The 12,204-nt window shown below is 39.7% G+C and overlaps 1 protein-coding gene across 5 annotated transcripts in view; it reads right to left on the bottom strand.

The window, feature by feature from the left end:
• PPP2R3A (protein phosphatase 2 regulatory subunit B''alpha) overlaps positions 1-12,204 on the bottom strand; it is a 1,031,009-nt gene that overhangs the window by 506,348 nt on the left and 512,457 nt on the right. The window contains exon 5 of one of the 5 annotated variants that reach the window (XM_069213531.1): positions 9,117-9,163. The exons of the other annotated variants lie outside the window; for them this stretch is intronic. The gene's annotated coding sequence lies outside the window, so the exon portion shown is untranslated. The remainder of the gene's footprint in view (positions 1-9,116; positions 9,164-12,204) is intronic. 5 annotated transcript variants of the gene reach the window in all.

The raw sequence follows: 12,204 nt of genomic DNA, 5'->3' as shown, positions 1-12,204 counted from the left end.
TACCAGAAATCCAAGAAAACCCTCAGAACAAACAAAAATGGTGAGAATGACACAGTCACTGTGCTGGTTCTGAACTTCATGCAATACCTCTAATCTGAAAAACCTACTCAGTTCTGTCCTTGTTATCTTTTGGAGAGATACCATTGTGTTATTATAGCAGAGCTCCATTGAAGGCATTTCTCTGATCACTGCAGCAGTGATGGTCTTTCATCATATCTTGATCACATTAACTACCCTCACTTCTCATTATAAAAGTGAATTTGCTTCGGTAGACGCCACAACACTTCTTTTGGAATGACCAAGATTTTAAACAACGGAAAATCGTAGAAGAACTATACAAAAATCTGATGTATAGATAAAAAAACAAAAACTTTAAAATATAAAAAACCTGAAAACAATTACTCATTAGGGTGACAGTAATATTCCGCGATAGTTGTGCACTTGCGGGCCACACAATTCCATCCCGTCTAGAATTTCAGAAAAAAACGTGAACATGTCTCTTTCAGACATATTTATCTGTGACCAGATTTGTATTGTCTTTTTTAATGACAGAACAAACTGTTTCCATCGTTTGCATGTTTTTATAGTTTGCGTGTTTTCTGAATATATATTGTTTCAGTCGTCTAAAAATATGTTTAGGCTTTTAAAGAACAGGTGAAATAATCAAAAAATAAATTAATACACAAAACAATGCAGCTCCTCTAAATGATTCTTATAGCAAACCGCAATAAATGTAGAAGTTAAAAAATGTGTTTGGCCATTAATTTACCTAGTGTTCAGTCACCACATAGAAAGATGGTTAACATGTAGGATTGGGGACCATCGGCTTCATTCAAATGACAAAATAAGCCCGCTTATGGAGGTTTTCAGGATTTATTCTCGACAAAAAGAGTGTAATTTAGAGCTTTGTGAAGCAGAAGTAGCGCTATACATTGGTGGGCTGAATGTATGATTACCCTTTTCCATTTAGAGTCTGCTTATACAGATGAACCTTCAGCTAGTTCCACTCGCGTAAACCTGTGACTTGATGGCCAATCCACCTCTCGGCCATTACATAAAAGTGATGGTTGCCCCACTGTAATTAAGGTACAGCAATCCGTACTTATTTTGCATACTGGAGACCTTGATGCTAGGCCCTGTGGGAGAAATCTGGAATGTGATTTTGTTTACAAGAAACATATTCACTGTTTTGGAGTTTCTCTCTTGAAAATTGTTGAGTGGGGTGCCTAAATATGGCACTTATTTCGCAAATATTCACTGCCTTCAACAGAGCTACCAGAGTGATGGCTCCAAAGAAAGCACAGACAACCTTGCTGGGATCTCTAAATATGGTTAGGGGGCCCCCAGTAGGGGAGTAGAGGATATAGCTTCCGCTGACCTGGTTGGCCACGAGACCGCTGGCCACTGTCTAAATGATCCTCAAACCTAAAGAAATTTTGAACTAGAAGAGTTAGGGAACAAAACGTCAAATTTAAGAGCATTTCATTGGGAATATGTGGATTTGTTCATAGAGAAGCTTTGTCACGAGCTCACAAACAAGATTGTTTTAATTAAAGGTAGAATAAGAGCTGCAATCACTGGAAAAGATGTTAGGTCGAGCGTAAGCGTTCGACCTGGTGTATACTTAAGTATACTTATACTGCGGGTCAAAGCAATGCAATTTGTTGGTTGTAGTGTCCTTTAAAATTTCTTGCTTGCTAGTAGTCAGTTCTGCCATTTTCTCCTTCCTTTTTCTGTTTCAGAGCAGTGACCAACTACTGCACGGTTCCACTTTAGTTTCTGTATCTGTTGCTGTGACTATTTTTGACATTTCTTTGGTGCTTCCCTTTCACTGCAGGTGTTTTGGGCTGGTAGCTGCCTGCGTTTTAGTGCAACATTCTGTTCCTCCCATCTTTTCCAATGTCGCTGACAATTGTTGGGCTTTATTCCAGTGCTTTATTCCATTCCCTTGTTTACCTCCGGCTCCTAAAATAAGCTTATTTTACTAAACAAACACCCAGTCATTTAGCTCACTGCTCACAAGAGCCACAATATGCCCTTGCATCGCATCGCAGAGAGTCTCTCCATCCAGGGCCCCTCCCTGCCAGCACTCATGACATCACACAAAGGGCATTGCTTAGCTCCTTTATTCGGGCCATAAATCTTCTCAGGCTTTTCTGCTAACTATTAGAGCTTTGTTGAAATTCGAGGCAAAAATGCTTGCAGGACTTTTCATTCTGTTAACATACCAACATTCTACTTGGCTTGAAGGGTGACATTCCCTTTCTGTTCACATTCAGTATATTTTTTACTGTGTTTGCTTTGCCAACATTGGAGACCGACTTGGCCTGCCTTCTGTGTCCCTTGTTCCTTCTGTGTCTCTCCTTTGCACTCATGGCAGCCATGGCGCTTTGAATCGGCTCGCTTATGTCAACTAATATTTTACTTTTCATTTTCAATTTATGTGGCAAGAAAAGTCCAGTTAGGATTTTTTTCCCCTTCCCTCTGTCTCTCTCACAGAGCAGACAGCGATCCACAGAGACACAGCTGCTAGCGGTGCCTTCCTTTCTGCACAAGAAGCTTCTGATTACTTTCAATATGCCCCACTTTTCTTAATCATTTTCTGTGGCACCAATGGCTTCGGAGACCAAGGGACCATAACACTCTGCTTCCTGGAAACTGTCAGCTCCGATTGAAGAATATTACTAAGAGGCCACAGACCGGGTGGCTGCAGGAAACACAGAAATGCCTATCTGTGAATCAGGGTCAGTCTGGCCTACATCTGTACCGCACAAATACCACAGAAATACCACAGAAATACCTTAGAACCACCAGTCAGCGCTTCACAGTGTGACAAAAAATAAACGTAACTTACATTTCTGTGTGGCGGTTGATATTGTATTTTATGAAGTTTGCATGCACCACAAAAAATAGCAGTCATTTTTGCCCAGTTTTAAGGCACCCCATTTATAATACTGGGAAGGATAAAGGGCAGAACCAGCCCTCACGATCTATGGCCTGCTGTCTTTTACATCACCCGTTTCTCCCAGAAAGTAATATTTATTTAAGCATGCTATTCTACTGGCAAATAGTTCTAGGAATAATACAGAAGTACCAACCCCTAGGACCACAGAGTGCCAAGCCCTGATTATTACCACAGAAATACCATACTTTTAATTGTTGTGTGCCACATCCACAGCATTATGAGAAGTGTGTACCATGCCAGTGCCTTAATTTGAATTATTGTATGCGACTGCAATACCATATGAATACAATGCACTTTTTTATAACCATCGTGTATCACATTCCTAGAATTCCAGTAGAAATACCACACAAATGCTGCACTATGAGCCGCTGTGTGCCTCATCCAGAAGATTACCAACAGAATACCACAGAAACACAACACTTTGGAAAATAGTGTGCAAGATCTAAATAAATTCCATATAGCTGACAGAAATACCAAACATCAGGCCACAGTGACACAGGTCAGAGCATTACCTTCTGAAATACTGTACCAGACTTGGGCCATTTTATACTAGAACTGGAGCACAGGCCTAAAGGGCACCACAGAAGCACTCAGGATATGGCACAGCATGTAAAATTCAAAGTACAACTGTAGAAGTACTGTGCCATGTTTTCAACCACAGTAAACCAGATGCAGAGCATTACGGTTGTAATCCCCCTCATGTTAGAAGCCCGTGGGGGTGTACTAAGGTAAACCAGAGACAGTACTTTACTTTTCCACTCCATTCCAGTTTACTTCTCCAGTCCAGAACTGCACGGGGAGGTTGGAGGGGGTGCATATATCATGAATTACAAATGTTTGGGGAATATTACATGGAAATTTGACTTATTGTGCCAATTTCTGCATATTTTCCAGGGGGAATTTAACACAGATACCTAATCTGCTTGCGGCAGGTGAAACCTCGAGTGAAACACCATGGAGCTCTGATGTTCCCGCAAAATGTGTTATCCCGATGGGCCTATTATCCCACTACTGGAATAAATGGGCCACTTTTAACGGAGCCCTGAGTGCCGTATGCAGGCCATCAAAACATTAATAGCTCTGATTTTCCTATTCATAGTTTATCTTATGCTACATTTTTGCAGTTTTACATAGTCTGAAGTCGCCCAAAGAGCATTCGACCTCTGTACATGAGCACCAGACTACATCATAAAAGGAGAGTTGTTTTTTTTTTGGCCACAGGGGTGTAAGAGGAACTTTTGTTTGATAGCTGTGAGAAGTCAGTTTTAAGGGGTTGCTTCTAATATTATTGCAAAATGCCTGCTAGCCCTAAAACTGTGTAATGCCCTCTAGGGGCTACAGATATGGTTACACTGCATTATTTGCTCACATTCTATTTTCATGTGGTTATGCTCTCTAAGGGCTGACTGTATGGTTACATGACCATGTTTCTTCCAAATGTTATTTGTATTGTGGAGTCCTCTAAGGGCTGTCATGAGCATTGCAGTCAACATACTATAATATTTGTGGCATAAAAACTTGCCCATAATGCTTTGCAGGCATTACCTTTATATTTTTATATTGGTTTGTACTGCATGTATATGTTGCAATTTATATGCTGGTAAATTTCTTTTTTGTGAAAATATCGTTTGGACCATTGTCGTTGTGTAGTATGATTTTTGTGTTCAGTGTCAGGCATTGACTATTTTAGCTGAAAGTAAGAGCTGAAAATGTTTTGACCACTCCCTACTTTTTACGGTCACCCATTTGTCTGGTTTTAAGCCCAGAACTTTTACCTTTCAGCTCTTCATGATCAGAAACCTCAGTATTCCTTTTGAGGCTGCCAACAACTCTTTCTAGAAGAAAGAAGGTGTTGGGCATCATCAACAAATATGTATTGGGTTGCCTCGTTATCTACAATGTCTCCTTCATAAGTCATAGGCATTCACAAATATCTAGTTTGTCCGGCATTAAGTACCAACCAGCATTGATTCCCTAAGAAACACTGATTTGTTTAATGCATATATGCTCCTCAATAAAATCTCCTGTGCCTGCTCATGTATAACCCCACCCAACACTGTGTCCAACTAGCAAATATAAGTTTATCTAATCTGCACCACTGGGGGGGGAGGGTGCGGGGGCACTTACTCAATATCTTAAACACTTGGAATGTTTGTTTACAACTCTCAAAGAATTGGATTTGCCCATTTTCATATGGGTCCCTATGTTTTCTACAGTCTTGCAATTTTTTTGTAAGTTGTAACCTTGTGCGCTGGAATAAAAGTTATATTGTGAAGAAGGGATGCTAGTCGAGAGGATAAAGTCATCAGTCCCCCAGACAGTGCTATGGAATCCCAGATATCAAGTGCCTTACTAGTGATTTGGCTATGATTAGGCCTCTGTGTTTTGATGGTTTGGTGAGTCACAAGATGTCCATAAAGACCTCTGTGCCACTGCTTCGTCCTAGTGAACCTTGTGGTGGCTGGAAGCCTTCGCAGCCCATTCACTTAAAATTTCTCAGTTTTGCTGTTCTATAGTAAGTCTTATCCTTAGACGCCAAAAGAACCTTCTGCAAGATTCTTGCCAGTTTTCCCTTTCCAGACGGAGGTGATTAAATATTTCTGCAGCATTTAGAATGTCTCCTAGTCTACTTCAATAAGAAGTGTCTTAAAAAAGCAAAAAGGAATCTTGGAACTAATACTATTTTAATTTTGACTATTCTACCCAGCCACGAAATACTCCACAGATGCCAACTGTTCAGACCTTGCTTTAGCCCATCATTCAGAGCAAGTGTACTAGACCCTAAAAGGTAAGAGTCTGCACTAATCCAAAATAGTGTGCTAGCCAAAATATTATCAGATGCAGTCCTATCCAGATGCTTGGCAACAATTCTGATTTTTCTTGTTTTATTTTGTACCTTAGGGCTTCCAGAACGCCTCCACAATTTGCAAAAGTTGAGGTACTGATCTCAAAAGATCCATAAGTTAAACCAGAATGTCAACAACAAAATGTGCAATCTTATGTTTTCAACGCGTCCCAACTATGTCCAAGAATTGCTAAATTGCCAAAGCTAAAGGTTCTACGGGCACTGCAAATGGAATCAGAGACATCAAGCACCAAGATCCTCTTAGGATAAATTGTAGACTTTGTCTGAATAAGGTTCAGTAACTCGTATCCTTCTAGCCCAGTGCTTTCCAAGTCCAAACTCCCTCAGCATGCATTTCAATGGTCACTTCACTTTTAAAGCTCTTTCAACATCCATTAACAAAAGTCCCAATGGTATCTTTGTCTTACTGGATTGTTCGGCAAGGTGAACAAATTGCCTAATGTTGTTAAATGTACGAATATTTTGTGGATAAAGCCTTAGTAATCATTATGTACCCTATCAAGTAAGACTTTTGAGTTTATTGGCTAATATTGTCATGCAGATTTTGATACTATATTCACTGATGCACTAGTACGATGCACATGCCAGAATGTACTTACATGATTTGGGTAGGAGTACAATGTCCACATCAGTCAGTCACTTCCCCGTTTTTTGCTATATTTTGGAAAATCTTTGTCAACGCTGGTGTTTTGGTGGTTCACAAAGGCTTTGTAGAATTCATCTGTTAACCCATAAGGGTCAGGTGACTCAAAGAACCTGGAAGATGTTATTGCTAGTTTACCTTCAGCCTCTGTATTGGCTCAAAAAGATAGCTTTCTGGTCATTTGTCAGTGTTGGGAACCACACTCCCTCAAGCAATGAAGTCTGATCCTCTGAGAACTCCCACAAACCATGTGTAACTTCTCAAGTAACTCACAGAATCTAGCTCCCTTTTCTCTATCCCTGAAGTATTTCACACCATCTTGTTCCTTAATACGCCGGATGGTTCCTCTTTTCTGCAACTCCTGCAGTTGTTGTAACAATGTTGCTGTTTTCATACATTTTACTTACAGGCGGCAGCAGCACCTTTTTTTCTGATTTGTTAACCAGTAAAGTGTCCTGTTAACCTGTAAGTACAGACACTTACCTCAGATCATTTCTGGTACCCAATAGTTTATATTTATTGTCCGACCATTTAAATGCTTTTTCCAGTCATATTTGTGTTAATGCAATATTCCATCATCTGCAGCTGCCTGTGCTATTAGTGTTCCCTATTTAATGCTTTCAATGTGTCTCATAAAATGCTCCAAGATGTCTCCACAGCATTATTAAGTTCCAAAATGTCCTTTATAGTCTGTGATTTTGGAATAGCTTTGGCTACAACAATGAATAATGTAGCCACTGTAAATTGATCTCAAGTGAGGTTACATGGCCCACCAACAAAACATTGTCGGCAACACTGCCAATAACTCCTGTTCTGGACCTTCTGGCTAATCACCAGCAAAGTGACAGAAGTATTACTCGCAGGTCTTGCCCATTCTTGGGCACTCCAGTAAGCACCAAAAACAGGAAAAAGGGAGTTTAGGGTACCCGGAGCATCACAAAAAGGCATTTAGTAATGTTTTGCTTGTAATCGAATTCCTTAAAAGTGTACCTATGGTTACTGGATTAAACCATCTATCCTACTTTATTGACTTGAGGGTGCGCGTCTTGCTAAACATTCGTGGATGCAATCAACCACATAAATGGCTGGCAGTATTTCTAAGAAAACAATAATGAAGATTTGCCAAAAATTACAATGGCATATTTTTTTGCTTTTAAAACAAATCTTACTAAATGCATGGAAACCCTCACCACACCATGGTGACTAGAAATTTTAGGAAAATGTAATTGGGCTGCTGGAATGCACCTTGGTTGCCAGGGAATGGGGAAACATGCAATGTTAGAAACAATGGAAAGGGAATTATGTTTGCCCTGTACTCTAGTCACACCTACCGATTTGCTGAAGGTAATTTTTAACTTACCTTTTGCTGGGGAGACTCGCTTCATATGTGGGAAATGTGGAAGGGATTAAGCTTTCTCCACTCTCTGCTGCTGTTTGATTTATATGCTACTGGTCGCATAAATAGTAACTTTATCACCACCCCCATCACCTCCCTAACTAATCTCTGGGAAAATGCATGCCCTCATTCCCAAGGGGCCCTAAATCCCACTTCTGCTGTTAACCGAATTACCAGCAAAATCGGAATTCCTAAAATATACGATTCCTGGCACTTTCCACTAGGTATTTTATCAATTGAAAACTTACATAAGTTCTTGTTCGGATACCTGACAAAATTAGGAAAAAGGCGCGGTAACATCGTTGCCCACAGTAATTTTACAATTTTAATTAAAAAAAATTGTTCTACTTGGAATTCCGCAGTACTCCTGGAATTAGTGGTGCACGTGGTGTCAGTAATTAAGGGAAGTGCTCTCAGCTGTCTCTCAATAAGGGTCTAAGTGTATATTATTCCTTTTGAAAATGTTAATCAGAATGGCTAGCGGGGTGGAAATCAAAGAATATTAATCACGACATGTCGAAAGCATCAGTTTGGTATTATATAACTGAGGAGGACATTCAAATCGATTTCCCAAGTATAACTTTGGGAATATATGCTAACCCGCTGCCTTTTGATCTTCTCTTAGCATTAGGTACTAAGATAATACTTTCCCCATTGGAAACTTACTTCTCCTACCTCTTTTGAGAAGTGGTGGAACTTGTGCTTCAACTGTGGAGCAGACAATGTTCTTTATACTAAATTGCATGGTGCCTCCAGCTCTTACAACATGGGATGTCTCTGATGTTTATTTACAAAACTCTAAACCCCCATGGATGCTCTGTTTTCTTCCCCTCTCCTTTTCTGGTTGGCCCCTTTCAGGAAGTTTGATGTCTCGGGGGCCGAGTAGCCTCTTTTCTCGCTGGGGTAATGCTTATTTTAGATAATTTAGGTTGGGCATGGCCTGACCTACTTCTCTTTCCTTCCCTATTTCTTTTCTCCTCTATTAACTGGGTGTTCTCTCTTTCTTTTTCTTCTATTCCATTTCGTTTTTCCTTTCTTTCCTACCATGACATGCCGTATAATGTCATGTTTGACTGTTTCACATTACAGAATCATTATCACAGTGCATGTGCCTATATTTACTTCAGATGCGATTATTATATCTGCTGTAAGCATCTTTTATATACCGTCTGTTGATTTTATTTCAGTTTATGCCTCTTAATATGGGAATCTGTTCTACACCTAATATTTTTACAGATTATGTTACCTGTGTCTTATCATATGGTGTCTTTACTTGAAATACAATAAAAAAATCTGAAAAAAAAAAAAAAAAAAAGCGTCAGATGAAATGTTCAGGATTATCATGGTAATAATATAGAGGCAAAACAGAATTCCGGAGTCAACTCCTTAGAATTAATTTTTTTTCCAACTACAACATAGAAAATACCATAGAGCTAAACTTCAAGTTATATATCAGGATCCAATTTTTTCCACAATTATTAATTTTCCTGATGTTATGCTCGACCCAAAAATGTGCTTGTGCTCCAGGCTCATACAACTATTAAATCCCGAAATGAATAACGGAGAGATGATATAAGAAATTTAAAACATCTGTGGGACCCCTAAGCAGATGCAGCTGGTTAACTTCGTTTGCACTCCTGGGTAAAAAACGATGACGTCTGCCTGGCAGTGCAAGAGATTCCACCCATGTGCGGCAATGCCAATTGTAATACAAAAATTACAATACAGTTAGGGGATGAAGCTGTTTGGGACACACCTAGCTGATGGGACACTTTTAGGCAGAGCAACCATTCTGGTTTATGTTCATTAGCGCTTGAGCCACTGGAATTATGCAATTCTGCTGCTAAGGTGTTTTGTACGTAATTATGGTGTTAATTCGGATAACAAACAAAATAATGAGGTAATACTATCACAAAATGTACTACATTTGGCCATATAATTCCCTTCCCGCGTAATTTAGTAAACCAGGCAGAATAATTTGACCCTCTTCTGGCACATACTTACAGTGGCCCGGCATATCACTGAGCGGGTCAGTGGCGTAACAAAACGTAAGGGGGTCCTACTGTAATACCTCCACCCAGGACCCAGTCAGCCCAGTCCAGTTTACTGTGCTGAGGGAGCCCCTGGAGCACGGGGGCGCCAACAGTGCAGGGGCTGCAGGGGCCTCAGGGGCTTTTGTTACATCATTGGACCGGGCCCTCAAAGCCCAAGTAACTTGTTTTCAGAGGGCTGGATGTTACAATATAAAAGATCGACACATAAAAATATCACATCCACTGTATGGACTTTCAATATATTGGCAAAGTAATATATATATATGTATATATATTATACATATATATAATATGCGTTTGTGTATATATGGAAAATGTCACTTACCCAGTGTACATCTGTTCGTGGCATGTTCTGCTGCAGATTCACATGCTGTGCATTAGTCCACCATCTAGTGTTGGGCTCGGAGTGTTACAAGCTGTTTTTCTTTGAAGAAGTATTTTTTGAGTCACGGGATCGAGTGACTCCTCCTCTTCGGTTCCATTGCGCATGGCCATCGACATCATTGTTAGATTGTTTTCCCGCAGAGGGTAAAGGAAGGAGTGATAGAGTATATAGGTATAAAGTAAGAGATGTCCATGCAAATGTAAATGTATATGCATATGTACAAATGTTTGTAACTTAAACGACTACAGGCTTCTGGGGAGGAGGGAGGGTGCATGTGAATCTGCAGCAGAACATGCCATGAACAGATGTACACTGGGTAAGTTACATTTTCCGTTCAATGGCATGTGTAGATGCAGATACACATGCTGTGCATAGACTACAAAGCAGATTGTCCTCCCATAAATTAGCGGTGGTCAGCCTGTAGGAGTTGAAGTTGTTTGAAATAATGTTCTTAGAACAGCTTGACCTACTGTGGCTTGTTGTCGTGAAAATACGTCTACACAGTAGTGTTTAGTGAATGTATGTGGTGTTGACCATGTAGCTGCTTTACATATTTCAGCTATTGGTAGATTCCCTAAAAAAGCCATTGTTGCACCTTTTTTCATGTAGAATGTGCTTTGGGAGTAACTAAAAGCTGTCTTTTTGCTTTGATATAGCATGTTTGGATGCACCTTACAATCCATTGTGCTAAACCTTGTTTTGATATAGGATTGCCTGTATGTGATTTTTTGAAAGCTACAAATAGTTGTTTAGTCTTTCTAAATGGTTTAGTTCTGTCTACATAGTACATTAAAGCTCTTTTGATGTATAATGTATCTAGAGCTCTTTCTGACACAGACTCTGGTTGTGGAAAGAAGACTGGCAGTTCCACTGTTTGATTTATATGACATGGTGATACAACTTTTGGTAGAAATTTTGGATTTGTTCTTAGTACAACTTTATGTTTATGTATTTGGAAGAAAGGTTCCTTTAGAGTAAAGGCTCTTCTTAAAGAGGTAATTGCCACTAGGAAGCCAACTTTCAATGTTAGAAACTGAATTTGACACGAGTGCATAGGCTCAAATGGTGGTTCCATAAGTCTTGTAAGCACTACATTTAGATTCCAAGGAGGAAGTGGTGGTGTTCTGGGTGGAATGATGTGTTTTAAGCCCTCCACGAAAGCTTTAATGACAGGAATTCTAAATAAAGAGCTATGTTTTATATTTTGTAAATATGATGAAATTGCAGTAAGATGTATTTTTATTGAAGAAAATGCTAAATTTGATTTTTGTAAATGAAGTAAATAACATACAATAGGTTGTACTGATGCTGTAAGAGGGTCTATCTTTTTAGATTGACAGTAATATACAAATCCTTTCCATTTGTTTGCATAGCACTGTCTAGTAGTGGGTTTTCTTGCTTGCTTGATTTATAACTTCAATACATTCTGATAGGAGTTGTAAATATCCAAACTCTATGACCTCAGGAGCCAAATTGCTAGATTGAGTGTTTGGGGATTTGGACGCCTGATTTGACCTCTCTTTTGTGTCAATAGATCTGGTCTGGATGGGAGTTTGGAGTGTGGTACTACCGATAGATCTAATAATGTTGTGTACCACGGTTGACGGGCCCATGTTGGTGCTATGAGTATCTTGTTGAGTGAAATGTGATGCAACTTGTTGACTAGAAACGGAAGGAGAGGGGGGAAAAGCATATGCAAATATCCCTGACCAATTGATCCAAAAAGCATTGCCCTTGGATATGGGGGTCAGGATGCAAAGTTTTGGCATTTTGTGTTTTCGCTTGTTGTGAACAGGTCTATGTTTGGTGTTCCCCACTTTTGAAAGTATTGTTGAAGTACTTGAGGATGAATCTCCCATTCGTGAGTTTGTTGGTGATTTCTGCTGAGGATATCT

This window comes from Pleurodeles waltl, chromosome 11 (assembly GCF_031143425.1).
Source record: "Pleurodeles waltl isolate 20211129_DDA chromosome 11, aPleWal1.hap1.20221129, whole genome shotgun sequence".
In the NCBI taxonomy this organism is placed as follows: domain Eukaryota; kingdom Metazoa; phylum Chordata; class Amphibia; order Caudata; family Salamandridae; genus Pleurodeles; species Pleurodeles waltl.
This window is presented reverse-complemented; position numbering and strand designations above follow the sequence as displayed.